Raw genomic sequence first — 12,624 nt, forward strand, 5'->3', positions numbered from 1 at the left:
TGCACCTCTGAAATTATAATGCTGTTTAATCAGCTTCTTGATATGCCACACCTATCAAGTGGATGGATCACCTTAGCAAAGGAGAAATGCAGGGATGTAAACAAATTTGTGCACACAATCTAAGAGAAATAAGCTTTTTGTGCATATGGAACATTTCTGGGATCTTTTATTTCAGCTCATGAAACATGGGACCAACACTTTACATGTTGCGTTTATATTTTTATTCAGTGTAGAATTAGGGGACATTCAGACTGACTGACATCTGTCATGTCTGTATCATGAGGGTAGAGGAGAGTACTGTATATAGTTACAGTACATGGACATCAGTGTGCTGCTATCCAAATGTAGCCGATGTGAAATGGCTAGCTAGTTAGCGATGGTGCGCGCTAGTGGCGTTTCAATCGGTGACATCACTTGCTCTGAGACCTTGAAGTAGTGGTTCCCCTTGCCCTGCAAGGGCCGCAGCTTTTGTGGAGCGATGGGTAAGGATGCTTCGAGGGTGACTGTTGACGTGTGCAGCGCGTCTCTGGTTCGCGCCCATGTCGGGGCGAGGGGACGGACGTAAAGTCTATACTGTTACACAAATCAACAAGCACAGGACATCAAATCAAATTCAAGTTTGTCACGTGTGCCGAATACAACAGGTGTAGACCTTACAGTGAAATGCTTACTTACAGGCTCTAACCAATAGTGCGGGGAAAAAAAGTATGTGTGTGTGTGTGTAGGTAAGTAAAGAAAATAAAACAGTAAAAAGACATTTGAAAATAAGAGTAGCAAGGCTATATACCTGTTAGTCAGGCTTATTGAGGTAGTATGTACATGTGGGTATGGTTAAAGTGACTATGCATACAGTGGGGCAAAAATGTATTTAGTCAGCCACCAATTGTGCAAGTTCTCCCACTTAAAAAAGATGATAGATGCCTGTAATTTTCATCATAGGTACACTTCAACTATGAGAGACAAAATGAGAAAAAAAATCCAGAAAATCACATTGTAGGATTTTTAATGAATTTATTTGCAAATGATGGTGGAAAATACGTATTTGGTCACCTACAAACAAGCAAGATTTCTGTCTCTCACAGACCTGTAACGTCTTCTTTAAGAGGCTCCTCTGTCCTCCACTCGTTACCTGTATTAATGGCACCTGTTTGAACGTGTTATCAGCATAAAAGACACCTGTCCACAACCTCAAACAGTCACATTCCAAACTCCACTATGGCCAAGACCAAAGAGCTGTCAAAGGACACTAGAAACAAAATTGTAGACCTGCACCAGGCTGGGAAGACTGAATCTGCAATAGGTAAGCAGCTTGGTTTGAAGAAATCAACTGTGGGAGCAATTATTAGGAAATGGAAGACATACAAGACCACTGATAATCTCCCTCGATCTGAGGCTCCATGCAAGATCTCACCCCGAGGGGTCAAAATGATCACAAGAACGGTGAGCAAAAATCCCAGAACCACACGGGGGGACCTAGTGAATGACTTGCAGAGAGCTGGGACCAAAGTAACAAACGCCTACCATCAGTAACACACTACGCCGCCAGGGACTCAAATCCTGCAGTGCCAGACGTGTCCCCCTGCTTAAGCCAGTACATGTCCAGGCCCGTCTAAAGTTTGCTAGAGAGCATTTGGATGATCCAGAAGAAGATTGGGAGAATGTCATATGGTCAGATGAAACCAAAATAGAACTTTTTGGTAAAAACTCAACTTGTCGTGTTTGGAGGACAAAGAATGCTGAGTTGCATCCAAAGAACACCATATCTACTGTGAAGCATGGAGGTGGAAACATCATGCTTTGGGGCTGTTTTTCTGCAAAGGGACCAGGACGACTGATATGTGTAAAGGAAAGAATGAATGGGGCCATGTATCGTGAGATTTTGAGTGAAAACCTCATTCCATCAGCAAGGGCATTGAAGATGAAACGTGGCTGGGTCTTTCATTTACATTTACATTTAAGTCATTTAGCAGACGCTCTTATCCAGAGCGACTTACAAATTGGTGCATTCACCTTATGACCTCCAGTGGAACAGTAGTGCATCTAAATCTTTTCAGGGGAGGGGGTGAGAGGGATTACTTTATCCTATCCTAGGTATTCCTTAAAGAGGTGGGGTTTCAGGTGTCTCCGGAAGGTGGTGATTGACTCCGCTGTCCTGGCGTCGTGAGGGAGTTTGTTCCACCATTGGGGGCCAGAGCAGCGAACAGTTTTGACTGGGCTGAGCGGAACTGTACTTCCTCAGTGGTAGGGAGGCGAGCAGGCCAGAGGTGGATGAACGCAGTGCCCTTGTTTGGGTGTAGGGCCTGATCAGAGCCTGGAGGTACTGAGGTTTTCCCTCACAGCTCCGTAGGCAAGCACCATGGTCTTGTAAATGTGATTTAGCGGATGCGAGCTTCAACTGGAAGCCAGTGGAGGGAGCGGAGGAGCGGGGTGACGTGAGAGAACTTGGGAAGGTTGAACACCAGACGGGCTGCGGCGTTCTGGATGAGTTGTAGTGGGGTTTAATGGCACAGGCAGGGAGCCCAGCCAACAGCGAGTATGCAGTAATCCAGACGGGAGATGACAAGTGCCTGGATTAGGACCTGCGCCGCTTCCTGTGTGAGGCAGGGTCGACTCTGCGGATGTTGTAGAGCATGAACCTACAGGAACGGGCCACCGCCTTGATGTTAGTTGAGAACGACAGGGTGTTGTCCAGGATCACGCCAAGGTTCTTAGCGCTCTGGGAGGAGGACACAATGGAGTTGTCAACCGTGATGGCGAGATCATGGAACGGGCAGTCCTTCCCGGGAGGAAGAGCAGCTCCGTCTTGCCGAGGTTCAGCTTGAGGTGGTGATCCGTCATCCACACGGATATGTCTGCCAGACATGCAGAGATGCGATAAGCCACCTGGTCATCAGAAGGGGAAAGGAGAAGATTAATTGTGTGTCGTCTGCATAGCAATGATAGGAGAGACCATGTGAGGTTATGACAGAGCCAAGTGACTTGGTGTATAGCGAGAATAGGAGAGGGCCTAGAACAGAGCCCTGGGGACACCAGTGGTGAGAGCACGTGGTGTGGAGACGGATTCTCGCCACGCCACCTGGTAGGAGCGACCTGTCAGGTAGGACGCAATCAAGCGTGGGCACCGCCTGAGATGCCCAACTCGGAGAGGGTGGAGAGGAGGATCTGATGGTTCACAGTATCGAAGGCAGCCGATAGGTCTAGAAGGATGAGAGCAGAGGAGAGAGAGTTAGCTTTAGCAGTGCGGAGCGCTCCGTGATACAGAGAAGAGCAGTCTCAGTTGAATGACTAGTCTTGAAACCTGACTGATTTGGATCAAGAAGGTCATTCTGAGAGAGATAGCGGGAGAGCTGGCCAAGGACGGCACGTTCAAGAGTTTTGGAGAGAAAAGAAAGAAGGGATACTGGTCTGTAGTTGTTGACATCGGAGGGATCGAGTGTAGGTTTTTTCAGAAGGGGTGCAACTCTCGCTCTCTTGAAGACGGAAGGGACGTAGCCAGCGGTCAGGGATGAGTTGATGAGCGAGGTGAGGTAAGGGAGGAGGTCTCCGGAAATGGTCTGGAGAAGAGAGGAGGGGATAGGGTCAAGCGGGCAGGTTGTAGGGCGGCCGGCCGTCACAAGACGCGAGATTTCATCTGAGAGAGAGGGGAGAAAGAGGTCAGAGCACAGGGTAGGGCAGTGTGAGCAGAACCAGCGGTGTCGTTTGACTTAGCAAACGAGGATCGGATGTGTCGACCTTCTTTTCAAAATGGTTGACGAAGTCATCTGCAGAGAGGGAGGAGGGGGAGGGGAGGAGGATTCAGGAGGGAGGAGAAGGTTGCAAAGAGCTTCCTAGGGTTAGAGGCAGATGCTTGGAATTTAGAGTGGTAGAAAGTGGCTTTAGCAGCAGAGAGAGAGGAGGAAAATGTAGAGAGGAGGGAGTGAAAGGATGTCAGGTCCGCAGGGAGCTGGTTAGGTTTTCCTCCATTTCCGCCGGCTGCCCGGAGCCCTGTTCTGTGAGCTCGCAATGAGTCGTCGAGCCACGGAGCGGGAGGGGAGGACCGAGCCGGCCTGGAGGATAGGGGACATAGAGAGTCAAAGGATGCAGAAAGGGAGGAGAGGAGGGTTGAGGAGGCAGAATCAGGAGATAGGTTGGAGAAGGTTTGAGCAGAGGGAAGAGATGATAGGATGGAAGAGGAGAGAGTAGCGGGGGAGAGAGAGCGAAGGTTGGGACGGCGCGATACCATCCAGTAGGGGCAGTGTGGGAAGTGTTGGATGAGAGCGAGAGGGAAAAGGATACAAGGTAGTGGTCGGAGACTTGGAGGGGAGTTGCAACGAGGTTAGTGGAAGAACAGCATCTAGTAAAGATGAGGTCGAGGCGTATTTCCTGCCTTGTGAGTAGGGGGAAGGTGAGAGGGTGAGGTCAAAAGAGGAGAGGAGTGGAAAGAAGGAGGCAGAGAGGAATGAGTCAAAGGTAGGCGTGGGGAGGTTAAACCGCCCAGAACTGTGAGAGGTGAGCCGTCCTCAGGAAAGGAGCTTATCAAGGCATCAAGCTCATTGATGAACTCTCCGAGGAACCTGGAGGGCGATAAATGATAAGGATGTTAAGCTTGAAAGGGCTGGTAACTGTGACAGCATGGAATTCAAAGGAGGCGATAGACAGATGGGTAAGGGGAGAAAGAGAGAATGACCACTTGGGAGAGATGAGGATCCCGGTGCCACCACCCCGCTGACCAGAAGCTCTCGGGGTGTGCGAGAACACGTGGGCAGACGAAGAGAGAGCAGTAGGAGTAGCAGTGTTGTCTGTGGTGATCCATGTTTCCTCAGTGCCAAGAAGTCGAGGGACTGGAGGGAGACATAGGCGGAGATGAACTCTGCCTTGTTGGCCGCAGATCGGCAGTTCCAGAGGCTACCGGAGACCTGGAACTCCACGTGGGTCGTGCGCGCTGGGACCACCAGATTAGGTGGCCGCGGCCACGCGGTGTGGAGCGTTTGTATGGTCTGTGCAGAGAGGAGAGAACAGGGATAGACAGACACATAGTTGACAGGCTACACAAGAGGCTACGCTAATGCAAAGGAGATTGAATGACAAGTGGACTACACGTCACGAGTGTTCAGAGAGTTAAGCTTACGTAGCAAGAATCTTATTGACTAAAATGATTAAAATGATACAGTACTGCTGAAGTAGGCTAGCTGGCAGAGGCTGCGTTGTTGACTAAGTAGGCTAGTTGGCATTGGCTGCGTTGTTGACGCTACACTAATCAAGTCGTTCCGTTGAGTGTAATAGTTTCTACTGTGCTGCTATTCGGGGACAGCTGGCTAGCTAGCAGTGTTGATTACGTTACGTTGCGTTAAAAGAACGACAATAGCTGGCTAACTAACCTAGGAAATCGCTCTAGACTACACAATTATCTTTGAAACAAAGACGGCTATGTAGCTAGCTATGTAGCTAGCTACGATCAAACAAATGCCGTTGTACTGTAATGAAATGAAATGAAAAATGTGATACTACCTGTGGAGCGAAGCGAAATGCGACCGGATTGTTGAGTGCAGAAGTTCTGTTCGGTAGACGTTGGCTAGCTGTTGGCTAGCTAGCAGAGTCTCCTATGTTAAGGACGACATAAAACTACACACTCTAAACTACACAATTATCTTGGGTGAAGACAGCAAAGACAACTATGTAGCTAGCTAACACTACACTAATCAAGTCGTTCAGTTGAGTGTAATAGTTGTGCTGCTAATCGGTAGACGGTGGACTAGCTAACGGTGGACGTTAGCTAGCTGGCTAGCTGCAGGGCAGTGTAGACTGCGTTAGGACGACGAAATACGATAATTACGCAATTATCTATGATACAAAGACGGCTGTGTAGCTAGCTAAGAAGAAATTGCTAAGATTAGACAAATCAAACCGTTGTACTATAATGAAATGTAATGAAATGTAATACTACCTGCGGACCGAGTGCAGATGCGACCGCTCGCTTTCAGCATGACAATGATCCCAAACACACCGCCCGGGCAACGAAGGAGTGGCTTCCTAAGAAGCATTTCAAGTTCCTGGAGTGGTCTAGCCAGTCTCCAGATCTCAACCCCATAGAACATCTTTGGAGGGAGTTGAAAGTCTGTGTTACCCAGCAACAGCCCCAAAACATCACTGCTCTAGAGGAGATCTGCATGGAGGAATGGGCCAAAATACCAGCAACAGTGTGTGAAAACCTTGTGAAGACTTACAGAAAACAAATGACCTCTGTCATTGCCAACAAAGGGTATATAACAAAGTATTGAGATAAACTTTTGTTATTGACTAAATACTTATTTTCCACCATAATTTGCAAATAAATTCATAAAAAATCGTACAATGTGATTTTCTGGATTTGTTTTCTCATTTTGTCTGTCATAGTTGAAGTGTACCTATGATGAAAATTACAGGCCTCTCTCATATTTTTAAGTGGGAGAACTTGCACAATTGGTGGCTGACTAAATACTTTTTCCCCCACTGTATATGATGAACAGAGAGTAGCAGTACGCACTACCCTCTGTAGTGCCTTGTGGTCGGAGGCCGAGCAATTGCCGTACCAGGCGGTAATGCAACCGGTCAGGATGCTCTCGATGTTGCAGCTGTAGATCCTTTTGAGGATCTCAGGACCCATGCCAAATCTTTTTAGTTTCCTGAGGGGGAAAAGGGGTTGGCGGGTGGTGGGACACAATGCAGATAGCCCGGTTAGCCAATGTGCGGGAGCACTGGTTGGTCGGGCCAATTGAGGTAGTATGTACATCAATGTATAGTTAAAGTGACTATGCATATAAGATAAACAGAGAGTAGCAGCAGCGTAAAAGGGGGAGGGGACACACAATGCAAATAGTCCGGTTAACCATTTGGTTACCTGTTCAGGAGTCTTATGGCTTGGGGGTAAAAACTGTTGAGAAGTCTTTTTGTCCTAGACTTGGCACTCCGGTACCGCTTGCCATGCGGTAGTAGAGAGAACAGTCTATGACTGGGGTGGCTGGGGTCTTTGACATTTTTCAAGGCCTTCCTCTGACACCGCCTGGTGTAGAGGTCCTGGATGGCAGGCAGCTTTGCCCCAGTGATGTACTAGGCCATACGCACTACCCTCTGCAGTGCCTTGTGGTCGGAGGCCGAGCAATTGCCGTACCAGGCGGTAACATGCTCTCGATGTTGCAGCTGTAGATCCTTTTGAGGATCTCAGGACCCATGCCAAATCGTTTTCGTTTCCTGAGGGGGAATAGGCTTTGTCGTGCCCTCTTCACGACTGTCTTGGTGTGTTTGGACCATTCTAGTTTGTTGTTGATGTGGACACCAAGGAATTTGAAGCTCTCAACAGTTGAAAAACAGTTGATTTGATATGATATGAATGTAACATATTTACTGTTTGTGATGAAAGACCAAACCAGGTGTAAGAACACTCTCTGGCTGATTTAGGGTGCGTTCCTACATTCACTCTGGAGTGCCAGAGTGCGCTCTGGGCGTTCCTAAATTCACTCTGGAGTGCCAGAGTGCGCTCTGGGCGTTCGTAAATTCAGAGCAGTGCCAGATTGTTTGCACACACACATAGGCCCAATGTTGATTGTTGCCCCAAAACTATCCCACCATCCACAGAGTGTTTCGCTCTCGGAGCGTTCAGAGCGCACACTGGACGCTCTGGCCGAGGAGAAGGGTTGACCCGAGAGTTCTGACGTCACAAAGAGAGTCAAGCACCCAAGCTAACTGGCTAACGTTGGCTATCTAGCTAGCTACTTCCAGACAAAAATGAGAGAACAGCTCACTCTGACCATTTTACTTACCCTAGAAGAGCTGGTTAGGCTGTTTTCATGTTATCCAGAGGGTTGGTGACTGTAACTGTGCTGCTGGCAACAATTTAAATACGATTTTTTTTGCCGGCATTTACCGGCACCGGCCATATTCAACAGGTGTTGAGCGTTTGTAAATTCATCAGTTATTCTGCGCTCTGGCACAGAGAGTGCTCTGAAATTGGAGTAGATAGCCAGAGCAAATTTTACGAACACACCCTTAGACTACCACCCTTATTTCCACTGTGCCTAACTGGGCACTAAATAAGCAGAAGTTGCAATAGTACAATGTTCTCCAATACTGGAAGGGGGTCCTGAGTGAAAATGAGATTACTGTGAAGGCTGCAGCAGTAAGGCAACAGAGCCTGGGTGATCCAGACAGATAGACAGACAGGCAGCAGGTTGCAGTACAGGAGAAAGGGCAGCACTGCTCTGTTTCTTACCTCTCCCCTGAGGTTTCCTGACCCAGAATAGTAAGGGGGAAAGTTTGTTTTCTGGGGTAACTGAAAGTTGCAGACACCTCGCTCTATATAGGCTGGATCCTTCATCATCCAGTGCTCTCCTTTTTTCCCTCTCCCAGGCTCCCTCTCTTTCTCTTTACTTTCTTCAACAGCATCCCTCATTCTTTCAACTCTTCCTCATTATTTTTGTCTAGCTCTCTTTGTGTTTCACAACGTATCCTGTTTCTCAGTTGTAAGGCTGTTGGTTAGGTCCTCTTTAGTTCATGCAGGTCTCATCCAATTTTCATGATCTGACAAGGAAAAACTTCAGGCCCTACTCATACTGCATACCATTCCAGTGATGCTTGCTCTTCTTAACTAGTGGCCATTAATTTGTTCCAATTCCTCTCCCTCCCTAGACACAAGCCCCCCCCCCCATACCTGCCTTCTGCACCTGTTCCTATTATCCAGCCTGGGTTTTCTTAAAAAGTCTTCATTAGCAGTCATACTCCATTATCCCATACTACCATACTGTTTCAATGAAAACACTGAATGTGAGAGATTAGAAACAGAACAGGACAGAACAGTATGAAACAGGGAGGTAGAGTGAGATATTAGAAACAGAACAGGACAGGACAGTATGAAACAGGGAGGTAGAGTGAGATATTAGAAACAGAACAGAACAGGACAGGACAGTATGAAACAGGGAGGTAGAGTGAGATATTAGAAACAGAACAGGACAGGACAGTATGAAATAGGGAGGTAGAGTGAGATATTAGAAACAGAACAGGACAGGATGAAACAGGGAGGTAGAGTGAGATATTAGAAACAGAACAGGACAGGACAGTATGAAACAGGGAGGTAGAGTGAGATATTAGAAAAATGGTGGTGTCTGTACAAGTAAGAAGTAGTGAGAAGGAGAAGTGAGAACTAAAAAGAGAGAGGAGGGAGGTCAGTTCTTCCTTTCCTGTTAGTTCTTCCCTGTGTCCTCATTATTGACACTGACTGAGTGTTGAGTGCACTCCTTGCTTTAGGATGAAGGTCGAAGGTGGGAGGATATGCTGTTTTAGTGAGATGGTACTGTAACAGTATCATAACCCTAACACACACACACACACCCCAGGCATGAGGCACAGAGAGCGAAGCATGCTGCTCATCAATCACAAAGAACAGAACTGCTCAATAAGGTCAGCTGCCCTGGGCTCTAATTGTCTCTCAGGCTATTGTCTCTCAAATGCACATCAAACTTATTAAAGACTGCTCAAATATCTATAATGAAGTAAACTTATTCAACTATTCCTTCTGACCTTAGAGAATAACAAAGTGAGAGCTGCATTGTGTGAACTCTCTCCCACGGCCAAATTCACACTGACACACACATCATTTATTGGGTGGCAGGTAGCCTAGTGGTTAGAGCATTGGACTTGTAACCGAGAGTTTGCCAGATTGAATCCCCCAGCTGACAAGGTAAAAATCTGTAGTTTTGCCCCTGAACAAGGCAGTTAACCCACTGTTCCTAGGCCGTCATTGAAAATAAGAATTTGTTCTTTATTGACGTGCCTAGTTAAATGAAGGTTAAAAAAATGACAAGGATAAGCTATCTGACCCACTCACCAGAGAGGCGAAAAAGGTGTGTATTAGTTTTGCTCTCAGTTCTGAAAGTGGTATTGCCATTGGTTATCATATACACCCTTATCTTCTTGTGCGTAAAGCATCACCCACAAACAGGGTTTTTCTGCTGCTTTATGTTCAAAAACGGAAAGCATTATCAATAGGGATGTATGAGGTGGTTTAACCCATGAAGACACTTAAAGAGTCATAGAACTGGATATGTGACAGAGAAAGTGAGGAAAGAAAGAGATTGAGAAAAAAGAGAACAAAATACTTTCTCATGACATTGGGTTGACATTTCTGGGTCTGCACCTTGTCTCGCAACGCAGTGGAGAGAGAGAGAGGAGAACAGGAGAGGGGAGAAGAGAAAGGGAGAGGTAGAGGAGGGTGGAAGAAGAGCGGGACAAGCTGTTATGTCCCATTTTTTGCGACTCTACATGCCGCTCACACTGACAAGTCACTGTTACACCTCTTCCCCCTTCCTCCATACCTCCGTCCCTCCACCAGTCCAGGTTTAGAATCCTCCCGCTCTCCCTCCCTGAACAAAACATAAAGTCCCTCAAACCTGTGTTGTCTATACATGGAGAGTGTGTCATGGTTTCCATATTCTGTGTCATCAGTGTCAGTCTGCAGAGGGGGAACATAAACAAGCGAGCGGCACTTTTTAAATTTATACTTAACTAGACAAGTCAGTTAAGAACAAATTCTTATTTACAATGATGGCCTACATCAGCCAAACCCGGACGACACTGGGCCAATTGTGCACCACCCCATGGGACTCCCAATCATGGCCGGTTGTGAGACAGCCTAGAATCGAACCAGGGTGTCGGTAGTGACACTTCTTGCACTGAGGTGCAGTGCCTTAGACCGCTGCGCCACTCGGGAGCCCAAATGGACACCACTAAAGTCCAGCTCAGTGGGTAGGTGCCTGTGTCCGTGTCAATGGGTGTGTCCCAAATGGCATCCTATTCCCTAGTGCACTATTTTTGACCGGGGCCTATAGGGCTCTGTTCAATAGTAATGCACTATACCTGTATAGGGAATAGGGTGGGACTCGGGCTATGTCTGTCTGTAGTGGTGGTGAGTGGTATTAACTGTCCCTGGGGGATAAAGGTATCTTATTGGCTGGGGATCCTTAGCTGGGCTTTCATAACAACGCAAAGTCCCATTATGCTCATCAAACAATGATTACATTACCACATTACACTGAGTGGTTCTCATGAACTTACCAAAGAGACTCTGTGTAGATACTCAGTAGTAGAGATAGATAGTAGTACCACTAGGCAGAGGAGTCAGAAAGTATCAGTGGAACATGTACATCATGGACCCTCTGGGTGAGCATGTGGTCATTAACCGTGTATGTGTCCCAAAGAGCACCATATTCCATATATAGTGCACGACCAGAGCTCTATGGGGTCCCATTTGGGACATAGTCGTGCACTATCTTCCTCCGGCTGCTGTGACCTCTTGCTTCTGTAGCTGTGACCTATTAGAGCATTAGAGCCATGTATGTCAGTGCAGAGCTGGGAGAGTCAGCTGTGTGGAGCCAGATCCACCAGGAAACCAGCGCTCAATGTAATCTAAACATGCTAAATGTACCTCCTCTCAGTGTTCTGCAGCCCAGCAGGTGGGCAAACAGAGACAGGGCCATATTGCAGAGTCACACCCCACAGAGATGGAAGCAGTGGATTGAAGGAGCCAGAGGTTTTGGGGTCCTGGACCCACACTCTGTGGTTGGTGGGATAGTTTTGGGGCAACAATCATGTGTGTGTGTGTGTGTGTGTGTGTGTGTGTGTGTGTGTGTGTGTGTGTGCGTGTGCGTGTGCGCGTGTGCGTGTGTGTGTGTGAGAGAGAGGTAGTAGTACTAAATCAAAAGTGCAGAGTCAGAAGCTGAGTTCCACACCCACAGGTGAGCAGAGGGCGTCCTGCAGGATAAGGACTTCCCCAGTTCTGTCATGAGTCAGGATCTACCTGTTATGTAACCATGCCTGGCGTAGAGCAGTGACACACACCTGTACCAACCGGTCCCACAGATGTCTTACCGTACAGCAGGGCATACACACATGCATGCATACACCCACATACACACACACACACAGTTTAATTAATGTATAATTAAGCCTCTATATAGCTATAGACAAATGTATATGTGCACTTAACTTAACTCTGTGATAAGCTCTTTAGTAGTGATGGTGTGTGTGTCTGTGAATGCGTGTTTGCCAATGTGCGTGCCGTGAGCTTATGTGTGTGCCTGCGTGTGGGGTGGATATATTTGCACATGATGCAGAAACATTGGATGATGTTGAGTAATTTACAGTTCTGGTGCCAGTTTAGCCTCAGGGACAGTGCTAGCAGCAGCAGCAGCCAACTCTACCACCTCCACACCCTAGACTACACCCACAGCCTACCCGTGTGATCCAAACCCACACACATCAGGACTTTACGTAAAACTCAGCCCAAGTCTTCTCCCACATAGAGAGTTTTAAGACAGACATACTCACAGTACTGCACATATACTACACTCTAGCCTGTTTAGGAGACTACAACAAGTCACAGTGAAATGCAGTGAGGGAGTGGATGCAGTTTTGACTAAGCAGTTGCACTATTGTAAAACCACATTTTGAAGATGGCAATCAACCATCATCACCCATTGGTATAAATGTTTCATGATGTGTGTACAATAGTAAGATCATTCAATGTTACACAGGAGATGACAAAGAATCTGTGAAACCAAATGAGGACACTTGTGCATAATAACTAAGACTGCTGCGTCCACAGTGCAGTGTGTATGT

This window comes from Oncorhynchus nerka, linkage group LG2 (assembly GCF_034236695.1).
Source record: "Oncorhynchus nerka isolate Pitt River linkage group LG2, Oner_Uvic_2.0, whole genome shotgun sequence".
NCBI lineage: Eukaryota > Metazoa > Chordata > Actinopteri > Salmoniformes > Salmonidae > Oncorhynchus > Oncorhynchus nerka.